Below are 23,476 nucleotides of genomic sequence, written 5' to 3'. Positions count from 1 at the left end.
TGCCATGAGCAACAAATTTTTCTTAATTAACTAAGTTTACAATCACAGAATATTTACATATATATAAGTGCAGAACATGAAATAAAATATAGTGCACACGCACTGAGTACAGAACATATCAAGCAAAGACAAAATATATACACAATGAGTACAAATCAAATGACATAAAGTGCACACGCACTGTAGTTCAGAACATATCAGCAAATCACAAAAATGTATATGCAATGAATACAAATCATGTTAACAAAATGACGAAAGTGCACACGCACTGTAGTACAGAACATATATGGGAATCACAAAATGTATACGTAATGAGTACAAATGGCATAATGTGCACACGCACTGTAAAACTCTTAGCCTTTTTAACAACAAATAAACATATAAAGGAGTGAAATAAAGTGCACACGCACAGTAGAAATCTTTAGCATATTTACATAACATATCATGGAGTGAAATAAAGTGCACACGCACTGTATAAGTCTTTAGCATATTTAGGACAACTGATCTTGTTAATAAATGAAATGAAGTGCACACGCACTGTATATGTCTTTACTTAGTTATAGTAGTCATTGGCACTCATTGGCCAGTTACAAAGCATTTTTTTTTTTTGTGCTAGCAATGCATTGCGTTGAGATCGATAATTAATTACTGGGGCATAACAATATTTGCTTTTGAGTTATTGCTGCAAATGAAGATGTGTAACGTCATTCGTCATGAGTCAGCTGTAGCAAGGTTATGAAACAAGTAGAGTATATGTGATCACATTCATAAATGACATAGGTTTAATGAACAACTGCTTATAGCACATTAATTTCATGAATAATTTCTCCTGCAAAATATACAAAATGGATTATTAAACTGAAACAAGAAACGCATATTATGCTGAAAAGTAGTGAACTTCGAAATAACAGGTAGTGAAATGTGTATAAAAAATATATATGTTCTCTAGCTGTCCTTTCCAAAACCTTCAGTCATCATACCATGCGATATAAGACATACTGTCAAACCGAACTGCAACAAATACTTAAATAACTACATAGCATCTCTTAACTAACAGTAAATATATAAAGTTCATCATTGTTTTCATCTGCAAAGAAAAAAAAACTTCATTATCCATATTATCATAACTCCATTATTATCATCACCTGTAAAGAAAAACTTCATTATGCTTAGTAGCATATTCTTCATCATTATTCATCACCATTCATTATCATCTGCAAAAGAGTCACTTCATTATTCATTATACAATTATTCCTTATTTCTAGCATATTTCATCACTAAAACTAAGATGTGTAGTTCTGTCTGACAGCCTGCATCAATCGCCTCGTATTCTAAAAGAAAAAATTAGTTAAGACTGCTATTCTACGATGTGTATATTATATTCTTGTTAATGCTTGTTAATTCTGATCCATTTACTCTTCGTCACGAGGTATTGCATTTTCTTTCGTTCATTCCGAAGGTGAAATTCCCATTTCTGTTTAATTTATTTCGTTTACGCGTTATTTCTTTCTGAAAATGATGAACAAAGATTAATGTCTTGCATTTAATTCATATACCCATTAAATAAAAACTGGCTTATAGTAACATAATTGAGCATACAGCATAGCATGACAGAAAACGTTATATGTCAAAAACATCGACAGTGTTCAGAAGCAAAAATGTACACAGTGTATCACAATGTAGCAGCAGAAAAAGAAGTAAAGTAGTCACGATGTTGAGATATCATATGGCAAAAATGTTAAAGTCAACTGGTGTTTGTTATATCTTAACTATTTCATAGTGCATACAAACAAAATAGGAAAACAATCATACATACATAAAAAATGGAAAATATGCACGGTCTGATGTGTAACGACAAGAAAAGCGACCTGCTAACCTTACGTTGCCGGGCACTTGCCAAGAAAAAATACGATAATCATCAGTAAGTGTTCATGTCGATATAATTGCATAAGTGGCCATAAAAAATTAGGAAATGGCATTACAGTGTGATAAATCGTAAAGTATGTTCATTCAATAAAAGGTTTGATGTTCGACATGTGGTGGTTCCCTTTGGTTTTTCTGGTTCTCAAAGTTTCGACGTGTACTACATTGGGGTGAGGAATGCTGCGAATCCGATATAGACCTGCGTATAGAAGTTCAAATTTACTACACCTACCTTTTCCTCTATTGGATAAATAGTGTGTACGTACTAATATCTTCTGTCCAATGTGAAAGTCACGGCGTGTACAAACCTGTTTTTGCTGTTTTTTCCGGCGCTCTGCCGCACGTTTGATGTTGTTCAGCGCAATGTCAATTATTTCATGGTGTCGTAGTCGACGAGATGTAGGAAAGGTTACTAATTCTTTAATTTTGTTAGGTGGTTCAACATTTTTCAGTATAACAGACGGAGATAGCATAGTAGATTCATTTGGTATGGAATTAATTACATCTTGGAATGAGAGTATGTATGTGTCCCAATCAATATTTTTTTTTATGGCAGTATATTCTACACAGTTTACCAATTTCTTTCATTAATCGTTCACAAGGGTTCGAAGAAGCATAGTACCTGGATATATAGATCGGAGAAATGTTTCTAGCTCGTAACGTACGTGTCCATATAGCAGATCGAAACTGTGGTCCACTGTCGGAAATTACTTTCAACACATGCCCTACATGAAATAGAAAATGTTTTACAAATGCTTTCGAAACAGTTTTAGCAGTAGCTAGCTTTGCGTAACGGAGTGAAGGTAACAAATTTTGAAGTGAGTTCAACAGCGACAAAGATGTATCAAAAACCTCTATTAGTTCTGGGAATCGGACCAAAAATGTCTACAGCGGCCATATGTCTCAATTTACTAGGTACAATGGAATGTAATGGAGGAATATGTGAAGTCGTGTCTGATTTAGCTTTCTGGCAGCTTTTACATGACGCTAAAACTCGTCGAATACGTTTCTCCATTTTCGTAAAATAACAGTTCTGTCTCAGTATAAGAAAACATTTTCTGGCTCCATAATGTGAGTAACTTAAATGAGCATACCATATTAATTTGTTAACCAGTTCGTCAGGAATGCACAATAACCAATTGTTGCTGTCAGGATGAGAGCGGCGAAATATAATGTCATTGCGTACAGTGTAATGGTTTCTAATGGTAACATTATTCCTATCTTGCCAAAGGTGTTTAATTTTTTTCCATACGATGTCTTTACTCTGCTCTTGTGCTATGTCTTGTAATGACGACGAAATGAAATTTTCAAATGCAACTTGTTGAATGTACATGACGCTGAAATTTGCTTTACAGAAGTTGGTTGCGATGTCTTGCTGATTGTTGTTAAGAGAACGGGATAGTGCGTCTGCTACAATATTTTGTGTGCCGGGAATGTGAACAATTGTAAAATTAAATTCCTGCAAATAAAGTTTCCATCAACTTAATCTGTCGTGTGTAAATTTAGCCGAAAGTAAAAATTGTATCGCTCTATGATCTGTGTAAACGGTGGTATGTCTTCCATAAAGAAAATGCCTAAATCTGGTAAAAGCCCATACAACACATAATGTTTCAAGTTCTGTAACAGAATAATTTCGATCAGCAGGTGACAGAATGCGACTTGCAAAAGCGATGTTTTTAATTACTGTACAACCATCTTCTTCAATTTCCTGAAAAATATGAACGCCTAAAGCGGTGTTAGAACTGTCGGTGGCAATGGAAAAATTTCTGGTAAGATCTGGGTGCGATAAAAGTAGTGTATTCAACGAAGCATGTTTCAAATAACATTCTCGTGAACAAGATTCTGCGTGTCAAAAGTATTGCTTGCGTTACTGGAATATGCAACCTGTACTGTATCTAGTCAAATTCCATTTGACGTGTCATTATTTTCAGGAGGATGCTGTGGCATTTCGACTATTTGAACTGTTCTGTTATTTCTTCCTGACGTCTTACGTTCTGGATGATACCTACTGTCTGGTTCATTCATGATAATGTGTTGTTGCTGATGTTCTTGCTGCTGATAAGACCGTCTGTTATTAAATGTACGCTGAAAATTGTGCTCATTATTTTTACGTCTGTCATGATAGTCATTTCTATACGGCGCATTGCGATAGGAATTGAAATAGTGTGTTTTCTGTACGTACTGATTCCCTTGTTGCTGTGCGTTACTATTTGTTGGAGGTGATGATATACGTGTACACGGCGAAACATTAAAGCTTGGTTGACCTTGTACATTACATTGTTGGTTAGGTATGCTACCCGGTTGGTTTTGTTGCTGTTGCGGAGAAAAACCTCTATTATTACTAAAATGTGGTTCCTGTTGCTGATAATTTTACACATACTGATGATTAAATTTTTGTCTGGTATTAAAGTTCTCATGGTTGTCATTTCTGGAGCGTCTAATGATAAATGTCACTTTCGGTAAAACTTGTCGTATCAGGTTTTCTTTACACTTTTCTTAATTCTAGGTAGAGCGATAGTTAAAGAGCTGTTTTGATAGATATAAAGGATAGTAGAAGAGAAGGCAGCAGTGCAGAAACCTAAAGATGAAACAGCACTACTACGGCTCGGGGCCCTGTGCACGCTACGGCACATAAAAAAAATGGCTCTGAGCACTATGGGACTTAACATCTGTGGTCATCAGTCCCCTAGAACTTAGAACTACTTAAACCTAACTAACCTAAGGACATCACACACATCCATGCCCGAGGCAGGATTCGAACCTGCGACCGTAGCAGTCGCGCGGCTCCGGACTGAGCGCCTTGAACCGCTAGACCACCGCGGCCGGCTACGGCACATATTCATTAAAGCGTAATGAATCCCCTGAGGTCTATTACGAGCTGCAAATAAACTTTAGCTTTTGCGTTACAGGCAATGGCGGTGAAAATTCAAAAGTAAATTGTTGTATCCAGTCCAAAGCTAGTTTCTTCATTACAGGTAATTGCGGTGAAAGTACAAAAATAAATCGACGTATCCAGTTCAATGCGTGTACCTGTGCTCTGTCATTTTCAAATACCCTAGATTTTTTTACAGATACAAATTGCTTATAATCAAAGTTCTCGTCACTGAATGTGTGAACAGGTTCACGATTACATAAGAATCTGTTTGTCTGTATCTTTCCGGATTTTAACTCCTGTAGTCTCTGTAAATTACCTAAGTTACACTGGCTGTGTGAGTGTGACAAAAGACCGGAATGTGCCGTATGCTGTGACGTGTTAGTGACTGAAACATTTTTCATTTCTGTCATTTTAATACGTTCGTCAATTTTCTTGTTCTGTTGTTCACATTTCTTATCGACTTCCGTATCCAGAGTGTGTGAAAGTTCTGGTGACTTTAAATTAAACTCGTCGTGTAACTGTGTCGCATTTTCAGAACATTGTTCAGCGACCGCACTATTTTCATCTCTAAGTGATTATGTTGTCGCTGCATCTGTATTACTTAATTCACGTGCAACAGATCTAATTTCTTCACTACTGTTACCCGCACAAACTTTAATTTCGTCACGTAATTGTTCTTTAGTATCATCACGTTGCACGGTAACGGCTGTAATCTGTTCACTAAGTTGTTTATTCTGTTCATTAAGGTTGTCGTGTTTTTCATTTGACTGTTTGAAACTTTCATTAAATTGTTTGCGCGATTCAGTAGGTTGTTTGAAATGATTATCTAGTATTTCATTCCGCTGTTTGAGACTTTCATGAATTTGTTTGTTCGAGTCATTTAGCCTTTGTAATTGTCGTCTTGTTTTTTATTGTTTTCAATAATTTGCTGTTTGAGAAGGTCTTCTTGTTCTTTCTTGTATTATAGAAATAATGCTATTAATTGATCCAAGGCAGTATTACCTACTCTATTCTCGGTGCTGTGTAATGGTGTATCTGCTTTTGTCGCATTTTGTGTAACCAATTGGTCATTCTCTGATTCTTAAAAGCTTCGCCACTTGGATGTGCACTGTTATTCACTACACCGGAATTAAATAAATCTGACGTATTCTGATTACACTGTTCATTTTCGTTAGAAAAATTTATCTGCTCGTTACGTAAGTTTTGCAAACCGGGTGTGTCAAACTGGGCAGCGTTCATTGTAACAGAACGTGCCGCGTCATCAATTGTCGTTTAATTAACAGAGGACACAATTGAATTTGTTTGTTCCTCATTAGCATTAGAATCATTACTAGTGGTTCGGTAGGCACTGATTGTCTGTATTTGAAGGATTGTCATCGTATTTTTCATTGAGTTGTTTGTACGATTCATTAAGTTGTTTAATATGGTTGTCGTGTTTTTCATTAATTTGTTTGAAATTGTTGTTTAGTTTTTCATTCCACTGTTCGAGATTTTCATTACTTGGTCGAACAATTCATAAATTCGTTTGAGGTTTTCATCATGTTGTTTGAAGTCATTGTCTATTTTTTTATTGATGTGTTGTAATAATGCCATAACTTTATACCCCAGCCTAAATCATCGGCTCCATTCTCTGTACTGTAATGGCGTATCTGCACTTGTCACGTTTTCTGTAACCATTTGGTTATTCTGTGATTCACAAAAAGATTTGCCAATCGAGTGTGCACTGTTGGTCACTAAATCGGAATTAAATAAATCTGACATACTTTGAGTACACTGTTCATTTTCATTAGAAAAATTTGTGTGTTCATTACATAAATTTTGCAAACCGGGTGTATCAAGCTGGGCAGCGTTCGTTGTAACAGAACGTCCCGCGTCATCAATTGTCGTTAAATTAACAGAGGACACAATTGAATTTATTTGTTCATCATTAGGATCAAAATCGTTACTAGCGGTCGGTACGCACTGATTGTCTGTAAATGGAGGATTGTCATCATTACACTCATTGCACATCGCGATGTACTGTTAACAGTTTTTCGCGGCATTTTTCACAAAACAAAATTAAGCACAAATGAAACAAGGACAATGCAAAAATGCAACAAACACAAATTCAACAAATTGCCGATGATCTGTGAAAAAACGTGACAAATTAGTAAAATGCGTTGCGCCAGATGCAAACTACATTTAAGTAAATAAGAGCAGATAGATGACTACTTATCAGAAGATTCACAAAGAAATGCGATCCTGGCCGGATGTCGCCAAGTGTAACCTCCCCACACGAAAAATGTTAAATAATAATGAAAATGGAGTCAAGTGTAACCTCGCCACAAAAAAAGAAATAATAATTGAAAAATGAAAATGAGCCGAGTGTAGGCTTGCCACAAAAAACAATAATTAAATGAATTTTAAATATTATGACCTCTGAACAAAATTGGCTCCCATTTATAGTCTGTGCGCAGAAATGCATTCGCACTTAATATTCCCACAAAATTCTTTTCTCATTTGATGTCAAGTTCGAAACAGAAAAATTCCTAAACACCAAAAATAATAAAAAAAATTTGTAACCTGATGAATTTTATGAGGACAGCGGCGCTGACCTTCGGCCCTGTATTCTGAATAAAAAACAACAAAAAATTCTTACCTCAATAAAAGTGCAATTATATCTGCTCTTAATTAGTCATTTTTCGACACAGCTTCGTGCAATGCTGGCGTATATTTTTTTTTATTCTTGGAAGCAATGATAATGCACTGGAAATTCTTTAAATTGAAATGAATGTTTTTCTTTAAAAGAGTTGCTTTATATTATAAAAATTATTATTGGGGCATTTCTTAGAACAAATTAAATTACAATTAACATACATTATTAAATATGCGCAAGGCTGCTTCTTTACCTTCTACAACAATACTCATCCTCCAGAGTCCTGACCAGAGTCGCGAGCAGAGCACACAGCCGACGCATGCCGACTCCCGCAGACTACTCCAGACTACTACTGTCGACTCACGCAGTCAAGCGCAGACTAGCGACAAGCAACAACTAACGACATACTACTCTCTGGTCAGAGATTCTGTCATGCCTCGCCCATAGCCGGCAAAGCATACGTCTTACAAAGTCATTAAAGCAAAGACTTTTTTCGTCGCGGCGAGATCTATTTACGAAATTTCAGTCACCAACTTTATCTTCCGAAGGCGAAAATATTTTGTTGAGCCCAACCTACAGGTAGGAATGATCATCAAAATAAAATAAGAGAAATCAGATCTCGAACAGAAAGGTTTAGGTGTTCGTTTTTCCCGCGCACTGTTCGGGAGTGGAATGGTAGAGAGATAGTATGATTTTGGTTCGATGAACCGTCTGCCAAGCACTTAAATCTGAATTGCAGAGTAATCATGTAGATGTAGATGCACTCAGCAACCCACCTCACAGTGTCTGCCGGGGGGTACATCGTGTACCATCGCGTACCAGAGTCACCTCCCCTTTCCCTGTTGCAGTCAAATACGATTCAGTGTATCGATGGTATACCTCAGCGTGGGCTCGAACGTCTCTAGTTTTACCTTGGTCGTTTCGCGAGATCTACGTTGGAAAAAGCCTCTCGCAGAAATCTATGTTCTTTTCCAGCCTTATGCAGCCCGCCACCATTTCCTCTTCTGCGCCAAATTCTTCATGCCATTCATCTCAGAGCATCTCCTGCACCCAATGTGCTCAACTACTTGTTTGAAATATTTCAATCTCTGTCTCCCCTTACAGCTTTTAACCCCAAAATTTCCATCTAGTACCATGCACATTACTCGCTCATACCTCAACACTTGTTCTATTATCCAATTCCTTCTTCTTGTCAGTGTTTTCCCTGTGTTCTTCTCTTCGCCGATTCTGCGAAGAAACTCTTCACACCCTGTTTTATTAGTCCATCTAATTTTCAATATTCTTCTCTAGAAGCACAACTTAAACGCTTCCATTCTCTTCTGTTCCAGTTTTCTCACTGTCAGTGAGTCGCTACCATACATTGCTGTGCCCCTGAATTTCTTCCTGTGATTAAGACCTACGTTTGATACCAGCAGAACTGTCTTGACCGGGAATATCCTATCCGACTGGGCTAGTCTGCTTTTAATTTCCTCCTTGCTCCGCCCATCATTGGTTATTTTGCTGCCTAGGTAGCAGAATTTCTTAACCAATTCTGTCGTTATGTTTCTCGATTTTATTCGTATCTGCTACTTCACATTACTTTTGTATTTTTCCCGCTTTACTCTCAATCCATATTCTGCACTCATCAAGATGTTCATTCCATTCAACAGATACCGTAATTCTTCTTCACTTTTGCTGAGGATAGCACTGTAATCAGCTAATCACAGAACTGATCTCCTTCCACCCTGCATTTTAGCCCCACTCTTGAACATTTCATTTACTCTTGAAACATCCCCTTTGAAAAATTAATGAATTACTGTGTGGATAAACCTCTATGTTATTTGATTTTCAAACAGCTGAGCAAAACTGAACGTACTCAGACATTACTCTCTTTACTTATTCTGATCAACACTAAACTGACAAACAATATTTTTAGCGTAACGCAATCTGACTTTCAAAAGTCCCTACAAAATAATGGCCCTGACTAACAATAAACTATACCTTCATGAATCACTTACCTCACAAAAATCTTCGTTACTCGAACTACTGTAATACAGCAAGCGCCACTACTTCCAGCTAAATAAAAGATTCTAGCTACTGAAGGCACTAACTACTGATAGGCACAGTCAGCAAATGAAAGATTTTGATAGAGAACAAACAATGTCTTTACCTTAATAATGTTCAAAAGTCATAATATATATCAGTTCATGACATCCAGTATTACAAATTTACTCTTTCTGGCGGACACGTGTCCAGATCGTCCGCTCTTAAAATTCTGCTATCTCTCTCCCCACATCCACCACTGCTTGGCGGCTCACCTCCAATTGCGCAACGCTACGCGCTGATCACATACAACTGTCTAACACTACAATAGCGAATATTCCAACAATGCTAAGCAGCCACAGACTGCACGCAGCACAGTCAGTGATTTTCATACAGAGCGCTACGTGGCGTTACCAACATAAAAACCTAAACAGACTGCTTACACGTTCAGTGATCAAAAGTATCTGGACACCCCAAAAGCATACGTTTTTCATATTAGGTGAATTGTGCTGCCACCTGCTGCCATGCACTCCATATCAGTGACCTCAGCAGTCATTAGGCATCGTGAGAGAGCAGAATGGCGAGCTCAACGGAACTCACGGACTTCGAACGTGGTCAGGTGATGGGCGTCACTTGTGTCATACGGCTGTACGTGAGATTTCCGCACTCTTAAACATCCCTAGGTCCACTGTTTCCAATGTGATAGTGAAGTGGAAACGTGAAGGGACACGAATAGAACGAAAGCGTACGGGCCGACCTCGTCAGTTGACTGACAGAGACCGCCGACAGGTGAAGAGGGTCGTATTGCGTAAATAGGATGACATCTATCCAGACCATAACACAGGAATTCCAAACTGCATCATGATCCACTGCGAGTACTATGACAGTTAGGCGGGAAGTGAGAAAACTTGGATTTCATTGACGAGTGGCTGCTCATAAGTCACAAATCATGCCAGTAAATGCCAAACGACGCCTCGCTTGGTGTAAGGAGCGTAACCATTGGACAATTGAACAGTGGAAAAACGTTGTGTGGAGCGACGAATCACGGTACACAATGTGGCGATCCGATGGCAGGGTGTGGGTATGTTGAATGCCTGGTGAACGTCATCTGCCAGCGTCTGTAGTGCCAACAGTAAAATTCGGAGGTGGTGGTGTAATGGTGTGGTCGTATTTTTCATGGAGGGGGCTTGCACCCCTTGTTGTTTTACATGGCACTATCACAGAACTGGCCTATTGATGTTTTAAGCACCTTCCTGCTTCCAACTGTAGAAGAACAATTCGGGGATGGTGACTGCATCTTTCAACACGATCGAGCACCTGTTCATAACGCAGGACCTGTGGCGGAATGGTTACACGACAATAACATCCCTGTAATGGACTGGCCTGCACAGAGTCCTGACCTGATTCCTATAGAACACCTTAGGCATGATTTGGAACGTCGACTTCGTGCCAGGCCGATATCGATACCTCTCCTCAGTGCAGCATTCCGTGAAGAATGGGCTGTCATTCCTCAAGAAACCTTCTAGCACCTGACTGGGCGTATGCCTGCGAGAGTGGAAGCTGTCATCCAGGCTAAGGGTGGGCCAACACCATATTGAATTCCAGCTTTACCGATGGAGGGCGCCACGAACCTGTAAGTCATTTTCAGTCGGGTGTCCGGATACTTTTGATCACATAGCGTATTTCCGTTATTGCTTCTTCTATGTGTAAACTTAACAGTAGCGGTGAAAGACCACATCCCTGTGTTACACCCTCCTTAATTCGACAATTTCGTTCTTGGTCTTCCAGTCTTATTGTTCCCTCTTGATTTTTGTAAATACTGTATATCACCCGTCTCACCCTGTAGCTTACTCAAACTTTTCTCACAATTTCGAGGCTCTTGCACCATTTCAAACTGTGTAACGCCTATTCTAGATCGACAAATCCTATAAGAGTATTTTAATTTTTCTTCACTTTTGCTTCCATTGCCGAGCGGGAAGTCTGAGCTGCCTCTCTAGAGGCCTTACCTTCCCTGGGGTCAAACTGAACGCCACCTAACAGATTCTTAATTTTCTTGTCCATATTTCTGTATGTTATTCCTGTCAGAAACTTGGATGCATGAGATGTTAAGCTGATTGTGCGATAGTTTTCACATCTGTCTACTTTGCTGTATTCGGAGTTGTATGGATGATATTCTTCCCAAAGTCTGATGTTACGTCGCTAGTCTCATAGATACTACATACCACTCTGAATAATTGTTTGGTTGCCATTTCGTCTAATGACCTTAGAAATTCCTATGCACTGTCATTTACACATCCTGCTTTATTTGAATTCGTCTTCCAGATCCATTTTAAATCCTAATACTAGGTTCCATTTGTCTACTGTATCGATTCGTTCTTCTTCTTCTGTCACATCATCAGACACACCTTCATACTCATATAGTATTTCAGTGTACTCTTCCTATCTGCTCTTTTCTCTGCGTTTAACGGAATTCCGTTGGCATCCACCAACAGAGTCAGTTGACATAAGAGTTTTCTGAGTATGGTACCACGTCAAAATGTACAGTTTTTTACATTACATTGCGGAACCATACTCAAACAACTTTTATGTTAGTCGAATTCCCATTGTACTCTTAATGTTACCATCCATCCTTTTAATTTAACCGAAGACTGACCTTTCTATGAGTCAGTCCTTCTGGTAATCGTTTCTTTTGCGATTCCTTCACATTTTTCCTGCAGCCATTTCGCCTTTGCTCCCCTGTACTTCCCGTTGATTTCATTCCTAAGTAGTCTACATTGCTGATTTCCTGTTTTCCCTGTACATTTTTGTACATACCCTTTTCGTTGATCAGCTGATTTATTTCTTCTGATAAGGTTACTTAGAAACTACCTTCTTTGCACCTATGCTTGACTATCCAAAATCTATGAATGCTAGTTTTAGACATATCCGTTGCTGTTCAACTTAACTGACTACTTATTGAAATATCGACATCCTTAGCTAACTTCAAAGGTGGCTCATCATTCCTCACTACTTCAGTATCGCAAAACCTTCCACATAATTCTTCTGTATGATTCTCTTTAACGTCAGTCTGTTCTTCGTCATTAGCAAATTATGTTCTGAGTCTATACCAGCTCCTGGATATGCCTTACAAACCAATATCTGATATTGGAATCTCTTTATGACCATCATGTAATCCAGCAGAAACCTTTTCGTGTCTCTGGGGCTATTCCGAGTATACCTATTCCTCTTGCGATTCTTGAATAGAGTATTCGCTGTAATCAGCCAAAATTTATTGTAGAACTCAATTTGTTCCCATTCTCATCCTTACTACCTAGCCTGTACTCTCCTGTAACATTTTCTTCCATTACTTTCCTTAAAACCAAGTTCCAGTACCCATGATTATTAGATTCTCGTCTCTGTTTAAGTACTGAATTCCTCGATCAATATCCTCATATACTTTCTATATCTATCTTCTATTTGCGATGTTGGAATGTATACCTGAACCGTCATTGTTGGCGTTAGTAGTAGCGTAAAGCCAATTCTGGCGAATTATGTTTGTTCAGCTTTCATACAATCAAAGACAAACTTAAGTTCAGTGGCAAACATATTGTTATGCAAATTCGTTTATGAACTACTGAGGGTTGATTTATGACCCTCTGAGGATAATAAGTCCTACTAAGGACCACCCCCCCTCCCCTCCTCCTCCACCCCTCCGTGAAATCACAAACCACACACCGCCTCACTGATGCAATCACATTTTGGATACCAAATTAATTGATTAATTAATTAAATTGACCATTACTTACTCCTCTGCTCTGAGAAACCCTCCAGCTATTCCCTCAGCCCCAATCTAGAAATTGGCAAGAAACAGACCCATTCTGCGCTGGAGAGAAAGGGCATAGCGTAGTTTATTTTCTTTATTTTGGGTGCTACCCTGCTTGAAATTGGCACGAAAAGCTGAGCTCCTCCCCTCTGTCCCCCTCCCACCACCTGGAAAAATGGTAGGAAACGCTTAGAGTGTGCTCAGTTGTTAGACTGAACGATGCAGGTATTATCTTCACAAGCTACTGATTGTCATCGTTTCATATTTACACTGCTGCAAATTCAAGGTATTGTCTTGTTGGAAGATTTTTTCATGTGTTGCTCTCCCTGGCATCCAGGAACTCACTGAGCTAGAGCACAATGTTACCACCAATGGACATCCCAGCCCCTCTCACACCTCACCTCCTCCCTCCCCTCCCAGGTAAACTAGCAGCAAAAAGACACATTTTGTGCAGGAGATGAAGGATCTCATGATATGATATTCAAACCAATGTCAACAATATATTGATGCATATTTTTTATTTAATCAGTATGCAGGAGACAGTAGTACCGCACTTGGGTAGAGTTCATATCCGCATATGATGTAATAACTGTGAACACCGAGGAATGGAATGAAATGTGGTATAACAGTCACCATTTGAGGTTTCCTGTGTGTGTGTGTGTGTGTGTGTGTGTGTGTGTGTGTGTGTATGTGTGTGTGTGTATGTGTGTGTGGGTGCGTGTGTGTGTATGTGTCTGTGTGTGTTTGTATTTCGTCCAGGCGCCACGACAGAGGTCAAAAACTACCCATCTCCTAATTACAGACCATGATACTAAATACCATTTACTATGGACTGAATGTTGGCCTCCTTTGATCTCGCAATCCCAAGCAAAGCATCAAGCGGTGACATTCTGTTGATTGGGAAATTTCAAATTCACTTCCTGTCTCTTTTTCTCTCAAGGCGCTACTTTCTCTTTGTGTGTGTCAACCTATGTCTCTAAACACCCAGATTGTGTTCCTGTTGGCTAATGCAGGGGACAAAGGGAGAGCTCATGGAATTTTGATATCAAAAATGGAGGGAAATAATCCATTTGCACTGCCCTATCGAATTAATTGTTTAACAGTTTACAGGAGTCAAACAGATCAGATAAAACAGTCACCACCATCTTCTGATGATATTCTTCATAATAAAATATATTTTCAACATTTGAGAATCACACATAAACATTCTGCAAATCAGGTAATTAAATTTCTGGCTGGCCAGGGTGGCCGAGCGGTTCTAGGCGCTACAGTCTGGAACCGAGCGACCGCTACCGTCGCAGGTTCGAATCCTGCCTCAGGCATGGATGTGTGTGATGTCCTTAGGTTAGTTAGGTTTACTTAGTTCTAAGTTCTAGGCGACTGATGACCTCAGAAGTTAAGTCGCATAGTGCTCAGAGCCATTTGAACCAATTAAATTTCTGTCACAAATAGATTTTAATGCTAAATAAATCTAAGGTGTTGTATGCACCAACATTTGAGAACACATGGATCCCCCTCCTCTACAATGTTTCCACTAAACATAGCTCGTGACAAAATCCTACCAATCCCACACACTCATGATCATGAATGGCACACCATCTGACAATTGCTGAGAACTGAGGCCAAACCACAGGCCAAGACATATCATTGTAACATGGGTGCAAGTCAGGAGGGAACCACACATGCAGTGGCCATGCCAGCATCAGCATGCCCTTCTCCTATCATCCACATACCAGCGGTACAGAATGATCGTAGGTCAGAGACACTGTCACCACGCAGTCAACTGATCAATTTACTTGGGGGAATAGTCAGCCACTGCAAACACCCATCATACTGAATCTTCTCATGCAACACACATGTCCACCTCTGTCACTGCTCATGCAGTATACTGGTTACTTTGCTAGTGTGTCATCCAAGGAGCACCACCACCGAGACTTGCCTCCGGGGCTGCAGGCAAGAACTGACAGGTCAGACCATTCTTTGCACTAACCACCCACCACAGGCTAAGGTATGACTTCCATCGACCAAAGCCTTGCACCCACTCATGCCACGAGCTGTGTGCACTGTCAGACAAGCAGGTGTGGCTTGGATAAATAATTCTAATTACAATTACAGCTGGACATAGACTCTCGGCAGTTAAAAAAATACATGTTGCCCAATTTGAGACAGGGATGTTGTTGACTATACACCTCGGATTTTACACACAAAAGATAAAGTTCTCCCTTATATATGAGCTATTTTCAAAGACAGAAGAAATTCGGGCATACATGAGTATTCACATTGCTAAGGTATCGTAACTTGTGAATAGCCTGTAACAGTATGGTACAGGCTACATTTCCTTTAAGTATTCTCCCATCAGGCAAAACAATCTATTCTGATCTGCTTGAAATCTGTTATATCTTGCATTACTGGACTAGAATATCAAGTTCATATTTGGGTCATGACTGTTATATCTTGCATTACTGGACTAGAATATCAAGTTCATATTTGGGTCATGACAAGGTGTTAAGAGCATGCTTTACATCAGTCACAGGATGTTTCAAATTCTTTGAAAGTAACCAAAAGCTTTACCACACATGAAGTCAGAGACATTATAATTATCAGGTTTAGACTACATATCACTTTATAAATCTGGTAATACATCTGATTTTATTACAATGGTCATCTCTCCCTGTGTAGGTGGGAGATTTAGTTTTCCCTAAAAGATCTTGCTGCATCAAAAAAAAAAAAAAAAAAGCGATTTCTGGTCCAACTACCGAATTATATCCGTGGTATTCTCGCCCGGCGGCATGTCACTGACATCAAACCGATAGGCTAATTAATTACACTGATCATGAGAGTAGCTTTGTATGAGTACACTCACCACGTAGCTCAAATGGGAAACCCTGGACAGGAGACGATGTTCATTTTGAGAAACACTATTGAGAACCGACATTTGAAGGTGAACGCAGGATTCAACCACCACCAACATACGTTTCACATAATGACCACAAAGATAAGACATGATAAATTGATGCTCATAATGACCCATATAGGCAGTCCTTTTCCCTGACTTTATTTGCAAATGGATTAGTAAAGGGAAATGACTGCTAGTAATAGTATAGGATCCCCTCCGCCACACACCATGCAATGGCAGGCAATATAAGCATAATCATGTAAATTTAAATTTAATCTACCTACTAAGATGTCACTCCATTCATTTATAGAGACACAAAACTCACAGAAAAATGTTGTCTCTTATTTATTGAGAAACAAAAGATGGAACCCCTGCTACTGATTGTCTCTCAGTAAAAATGTTCATATTAGCTCATAATTTTCTGACTGCAGTCACTTCGCGAGATGTACGTGGGAGGTTGTATTAGGTTTACCCACAACACTTAGAAGAATCATTGTAAAGCTCACCTCTGAAGTACCCTTTCGTCAGAGTATCGCTTCCGCGCAGTGTTCTCAAAAATTCTCCAGTCTTCGATGTATAGTATTTGAACCCATAAGTTCCACAAGTAAGAGGTATCCCCCACAATATCACAGACCCCTGCTAATTCTCTTGAAACCCCATCATGTTATGACAGCACTGTTCTATTAGTTGGAAGGCTGTCTAGTCATCTACCCATCACTGACTAGGTAGAGAGCTATTTCAAAAAGAAAAAATTCACAACCATGCAGAGTATACACATAAATTAAGTAGCATAACATCTACAGTTTACTGATATCAAACGAGCTGTAGGTGTTCACTGATATCGAATGAACTGTAAGTGTTACTATTTCGAATGGCGGACTATAAATATCACCCCCCCCCCCCCATGTGTTCACATGTTGTTTATCGTATTCCTGTAATTACCACATTAGAAATATGACAGTGTAATGGAGTCAGAGACATCGCTGACAGCACAGTCTCTCTCTCTCTCTCTCTCTCTCTCTCTCTCTCTCTCTCTCTCTCTTTGTCGCTCTCTCTCTCTCTAACTCTCTCTCCTCGTTATTTTTATAACACCCAACAAAGTAAAACTACGAACTACAAAAACTTTGCCAACATCACCAGTTACAGAAACCGGTTAGGTCTGGATGTTGACTTCGAGAATAAGTGCCAATAATATTAAATATATACGTATTGGTCCAATGTGGAGGTGGTGGCCTGTGGTCGAAGTCGCTTGCACAGATCTGTGTGAAGTTTTGTCACCCACACAGTAGGAGGACCAAATTCCACAGACCATCAGTAACCCGAGAAGGTTCCTATGTTGTTCTTTCACAAGCACTTCGATACACTGATTCTCTTCTGTAACACATTCAAGCAGAGTATGGCTGCAGCTTTGTACATTTTCATACATTTTGTTTTTCTACCATGACTTTGAGGTCTGAGTCAAGTGCTGAACCGGCACTAACATGTTTCAATCCATCGACTCTCACAAAAAGTTGGACATCGAATGTTATATGTTAAGCTACTCTCACAACACACAGGACGATTTAAATGGAAGTCAGATGTGGTTTTTCTTATTGACAAAAATATGGAAGACATCTCAATAGATGGAAACTGGAAGAGTTTGTGGCATTACGGAGCACATCCAAACAGGTATCTGATGGTAAATGACCTCTACATGTAATCTCATCTAACACTGATTCCTCATATTCTTGGTGAACATTGCACCAGATATGTGATCGCTGTTTCGATGTGCAGGTCGTAGCCACCCTGACCCCCAAAGCTTTGGTCACTGCATCTTTCATTTTTATGACTTACAATGCATAATCGCATGTGGAACAATGTAGTATTCTGCACGATTTAAATCCATAGAGCGTGGACAGTTAGCACCATCAGTTGCCAATCCCACTGACTCAATTTCTTAAGGCCCAAACCACCACTCTTGACGAGTTGTCACATCAACAAAGCGTCTCATGGGCTGGATCTCGTGATGTTATCAGCCAAAGACATTACAGCACGACTCTCCGTTTTTGTATCATTTCTAAAACACACCCTCCATTACTTTGCAAGGTTCGTATAAATGTAGACTTATTGCTACACTGCCTATACCACTTGACGCAAATCCTGTATCATCTCCGTCACACTCTCTCCCCTATTTCTCGATAATACAAAACGTGCTGCTCTTCTTTGAACTTTCTCGGTGTACTCTGTTAATCCTATCTGCTAAGGATCTCACATCGTGCAGCAGTACTCCAAAAGAGGACGGACAAACGTAGTAGAGGCAGTCTCTTGCATCTTCTAACTCTTCTCCCAATAAATCACATTTTGCTATTACATTTTCTGTCTGGTCTTTCTAATTTAAGTTGTTCGTTATTGTAATTCCTCTGTACTTAGCTGAATTTACGGCCTTTAGATTTGATTGATTTCTCGCGTAACCGATTTTTAAAGGATTCCTTTTAGCAATCATTCGGATGACCTCACACTTTTCATTATTTAGGGCCCATTGCCAGTTTTCGCACCATATAGGTATCTTATCTAAATCGTTTTGTAATTGATTTTTATCTAATGATTCTATGAGACATTAAACGACAGCGTCATCTGCAAACAACCTACGATGGCTGCTCAGATTGTCTAATAAACCGTTTATATCGATAAGGAACAGCAGAGGGCCTATAACACTGCCCTGGTGAACGCCAGACATCACTTCTATTTTACTCGATGATTTTCCGTCAGTTAATACGAATTGTGACCTCTGTGACAGGAAATCAAAACTCCAGTCCCATAACTGAGAGGATATTCTATAAGCACTCAACTTGATTACAAGGTGCTTGGAGGTACGGAGTCAAAAGCCTTTTGGAAATCTAGAAATACGGAATCAATATCAAATCACTTGTCGATAACACTCAATGCTTCGTGTGAGTAAAGAGCTAGTTGTGTTTTCTAAACCCATGTCGACTATGTGTCAATACACCGCTCTCTTCGAGGTAACTCATAATGTCCGAAAGCAATATATGTTTCGTACTTCTTCTCTTACCCAAGTTCTCTCTCCCCGATCTTGACAGCTTTCATTGCAGCTCAGGATTTAATTTTGACGTATTTTGGAGCAATCTTCCGCTGCAAACGTTCCCTGCTGAACCAAGTATGTTATGTGGCCGTCTGCTTGTTTCCGTTTCATTGATCTCCTGTACATGACCGTTAACTGCACTTTGTTAGCAGACTTTATAACTTTAAACGAATTTTCCGTCGGTGCATGTCAGAGCATGAACTTAAAAAAGAAAACACTTCTAAAATTCTGCAAAGTTATGTTTGTCTGATCACAAACCAACTTTCAGCTTCTCGGGCTATCTTTAGGTGACAACAGAATGTCTTAAACACAGATAAACATAATGTACCACTTACGCAATCCGCTTTGCGATCAAATAAATATAATTTTGCAGAACATTAGGAAGTGTTTTCCTTTTCAACACTTCTCATCGCTTGTTCTTCTTTTTTGCTTGTTTACCATATTGTTAGGATAGATTATTATTTGTGTGATGTGCGTATTCTCCCTATATTGCGTTTTAATCCTGTGTGTATAGTTGAGATTCTGCAGTGGAGCTCTGGGGGGGGGGGTAGGACGTCAAACGGGCTGACTTGGAGCAGGAGAGGCACCAGAGGACATTTTAATTTCCACTGTCTATACTATTACAAGTAAATTCATAAAACTTTGTCAGCATGACCAGGAAGGATTCAGGATTCACACTCGTAGCAGCGGAAGTTCAAAAATATAACAAAATAATTTTTTTACATGTGAAATTTCATCATTTTTTCACTTACTTTTGGCTGCATTTGTTGCTATAGGTACACTTTTCTTCATGAGTAAGAGAGACTGTTCGATGAATTGCACAGCATACAAACCATACTTACAGAAGTCTGAAAATCTAGAATCTATTTAATTTATGAAAATCTAATTTTGTACTTAATTATCTCAATTTTTACCACAGTTTTTAATAGATTTGGAAAATTCTAGAGTTTAATACACCCGTAAGTATGGTTTGTGTGCTGTGCAAAATTCATCAAAGAATCTTTCTTATTTGTGGAGAAAAATGTACCTATAGCAACAAATGCAGCCAAAAGTAAGTGAAAAAATGATGAAATTTCATATCTAAAAAAAAATTATTTTGCTATGTTTTTGCACCTCCACTGCTATGAGTGTGAATCCTGAATCCTTCCTGGTCATGCTGACAAAGTTTTATGAATTTATTTGTAAAAGTATAGACAGTGGAAATTAAAATGTCCTGTGGTGCCTCTCCTGCTCCAAGTCGGCCCGTTTGACGTCGTACCCACCTCAAGCCTGTGTAGCGTGTATCAGAAACAGTAAATTAGTGTGTCAGTAGGTGATTGGAATGAACCTGTAGCTGTAGGTTTCCTGTATACTCCCAAACTATATTTCTTCTCGATTCTCTGTATGTTTATGTCTAGGAAATCATGTTTCATGTCAGCTTCTGTCTCAACAATGAATTTTGCCGGCCGAAGTGGCCGTGCGGTTAAAGGCGCTGCAGTCTGGAACCGCAAGACCGCTACGGTCGCAGGTTCGAATCCTGCCTCGGGCATGGATGTTTGTGATGTCCTTAGGTTAGTTAGGTTTAACTAGTTCTAAGTTCTAGGGGACTAATAACCTCAGCAGTTGAGTCCCATAGTGCTCAGAGCCATTTTTTGAACAATGAATTTTATTTTTGGATGAATTGTGCTTTTGCGATGAACTGTGCTTTTGCCAGAATTTCTGTGTAATCTATCAAATAAATGTTGTAATATAACTCTACCGGTATATAACCTTGTATTGTTTCGGATGTACAATTTCACTGAACATTTTACTTTCACTATGTTTCATAATTATGTTTGTATATACACCACTGAAACGTGAAACCCAGTGGGAGGCCTTGCTTTTGTAAACAGTATCCCTTCTAATCTTTAGCATGGTTTAAGTTTCATCTACACTCCTGGAAATGGAAAAAAGAACACATTGACACCGGTGTGTCAGACCCACCATACTTGCTCCGGACACTGCGAGAGGGCTGTACAAGCAATGATCACACACACGGCACAGCGGACACACCAGGAACCACGGTGTTGGCCGTCGAATGGCGCTAGCTGTGCAGCATTTGTGCACCGCCGCCGTCAGTGTCAGCCAGTTTGCCGTGGCATACGGAGCTCCATCGCAGTCTTTAACACTGGTAGCATGCCGCGACAGCGTGGACGTGAACCGTATGTGCAGTTGACGGACTTTGAGCGAGGGCGTATAGTGGGCATGTGGGAGGCCGGGTGGACGTACCGCCGAATTGCTCAACACGTGGGGCGTGAGGTCTCCACAGTACATCGATGTTGTCGCCAGTGGTCGGCGGAAGGTGCACGTGCCCGTCGACCTGGGACCGGACCGCAGCGACGCACGGATGCACGCCAAGACCGTAGGATCCTACGCAGTGCCGTAGGGGACCGCACCGCCACTTCCCAGCAAATTAGGGACACTGTTGCTCCTGGGGTATCGGCGAGGACCATTCGCAACCGTCTCCATGAAGCTGGGCTACGGTCCCGCACACCGTTAGGCCGTCTTCCGCTCACGCCCCAACATCGTGCAGCCCGCCTCCAGTGGTGTCGCGACAGGCGTGAATGGAGGGACGAATGGAGACGTGTCGTCTTCAGCGATGAGAGTCGCTTCTGCCTTGGTGCCAATGATGGTCGTATGTGTGTTTGGCGCCATGCAGGTGAGCGCCACAATCAGGACTGCAAACGACCGAGGCACACAGGGCCAACACCCGGCATCATGGTGTGGGGAGCGATCTCCTACACTGGCCGTACACCACTGGTGATCGTCGAGGGGACACTGAATAGTGCACGGTACATCCAAACCGTCATCGAACCCATCGTTCTACCATTCCTAGACCGGCAAGGGAACTTGCTGTTCCAACAGGACAATGCACGTCCGCATGTATCCCGTGCCACCCAACGTGCTATAGAAGGTGTAAGTCAACTACCCTGGCCAGCAAGATCTCCGGATCTGTCCCCCATTGAGCATGTTTGGGGCTGGATGAAGCATCGTCTCACGCGGTCTGCACGTCCAGCACGAACGCTGGTCCAACTGAAGCGCCAGGTGGAAATGGCATAGCAAGCCGTTCCACAGGACTACATCCAGCATCTCTACGATCGTCTCCATGGGAGAATAGCAGCCTGCATTGCTGCGAAAGGTGGATATACACTGTACTATTGCCGACATTGTGCATGCTCTGTTGCCTGTGTCTATGTGCCTGTGGTTCTGTCAGTGTGATCATGTGATGTATCTGACCCCAGGAATGTGTCAATAAAGTTTCCCCTTCCTGGGACAATGAATTCACGGTGTTCTTATTTCAATTTCCAGGAGTGTATGTGTCCCTTTGTCGTATTACCTTACTTCTGCAGTTGTTCGTAATAACGCTGATTGTTTCCCCTGCTGCCACATGTTTACATGGATGTAACGTTAGTAGAATAGCATGTACAACAAAGTGACAGTACTAGAAACAATTAGCATAGTTAAAGAACTTCTGCAGAAACTAGGGGGTACAACAAATATACACATGGATGAAGTTAAATCCAGCCTAAATATTAGCGCAGAACACATTTTTGAACCAGACTGAAAACAAAATATGAAACGAAATTATGTATCCAAAATGTCGAAATAATCAGCAGGCAGTAGCATTAAAGACACTTAATGCCTTTCTTCAGAAGGTTATAATTATCGCATTATTTGCGAGTGTCAACAATAAGATGCTGGTAGTATATTGCTGTGGTCATGTGCTTCATAGTACTTGTACAAAGCCACATGACCATATGCTGTGTACATGTTATTGTTGAGAATCGCAAATAATGCGACCGTTACAACCTTCTGAAGAAGGGCACTAAGTGCCTGAAACAGGTTAAGTAAATAAAAATTCTTTCATGCAGCAGGTTGCTAATTATCTCGATACATATGACTACAATTGTAGGAAAGGAGTAAAATTCTAAACTTGCCACTGACTGATCTGTAATGTAATTCCCGTTTTAACGACAAATCATTTTACCTTAAAACTTTCTAGGACGCATAAACTGTTTCCCTCATATAGAGGTTCCATGTCACCGAAATGGTGGTTCAGTACTTCGATTAAAATATGTTTGTGAAAGACCTTTCTTTTCGTTATGAAACTAAACAAGTCACGATTACATGGCAGCCTGAGTAAAACTGTCTGGTCTGTTTGTATACCGACAGTCTCTACCAGATAAAAATTATATTACGTCTTCAGTGTACCAAAAATACACTCC

The sequence above is a fragment of the Schistocerca nitens genome, chromosome 5 (assembly GCF_023898315.1).
Source record: "Schistocerca nitens isolate TAMUIC-IGC-003100 chromosome 5, iqSchNite1.1, whole genome shotgun sequence".
NCBI classification, from domain to species: Eukaryota; Metazoa; Arthropoda; class Insecta; order Orthoptera; family Acrididae; genus Schistocerca; species Schistocerca nitens.
Note: the sequence above shows the minus strand (reverse complement) of the source record.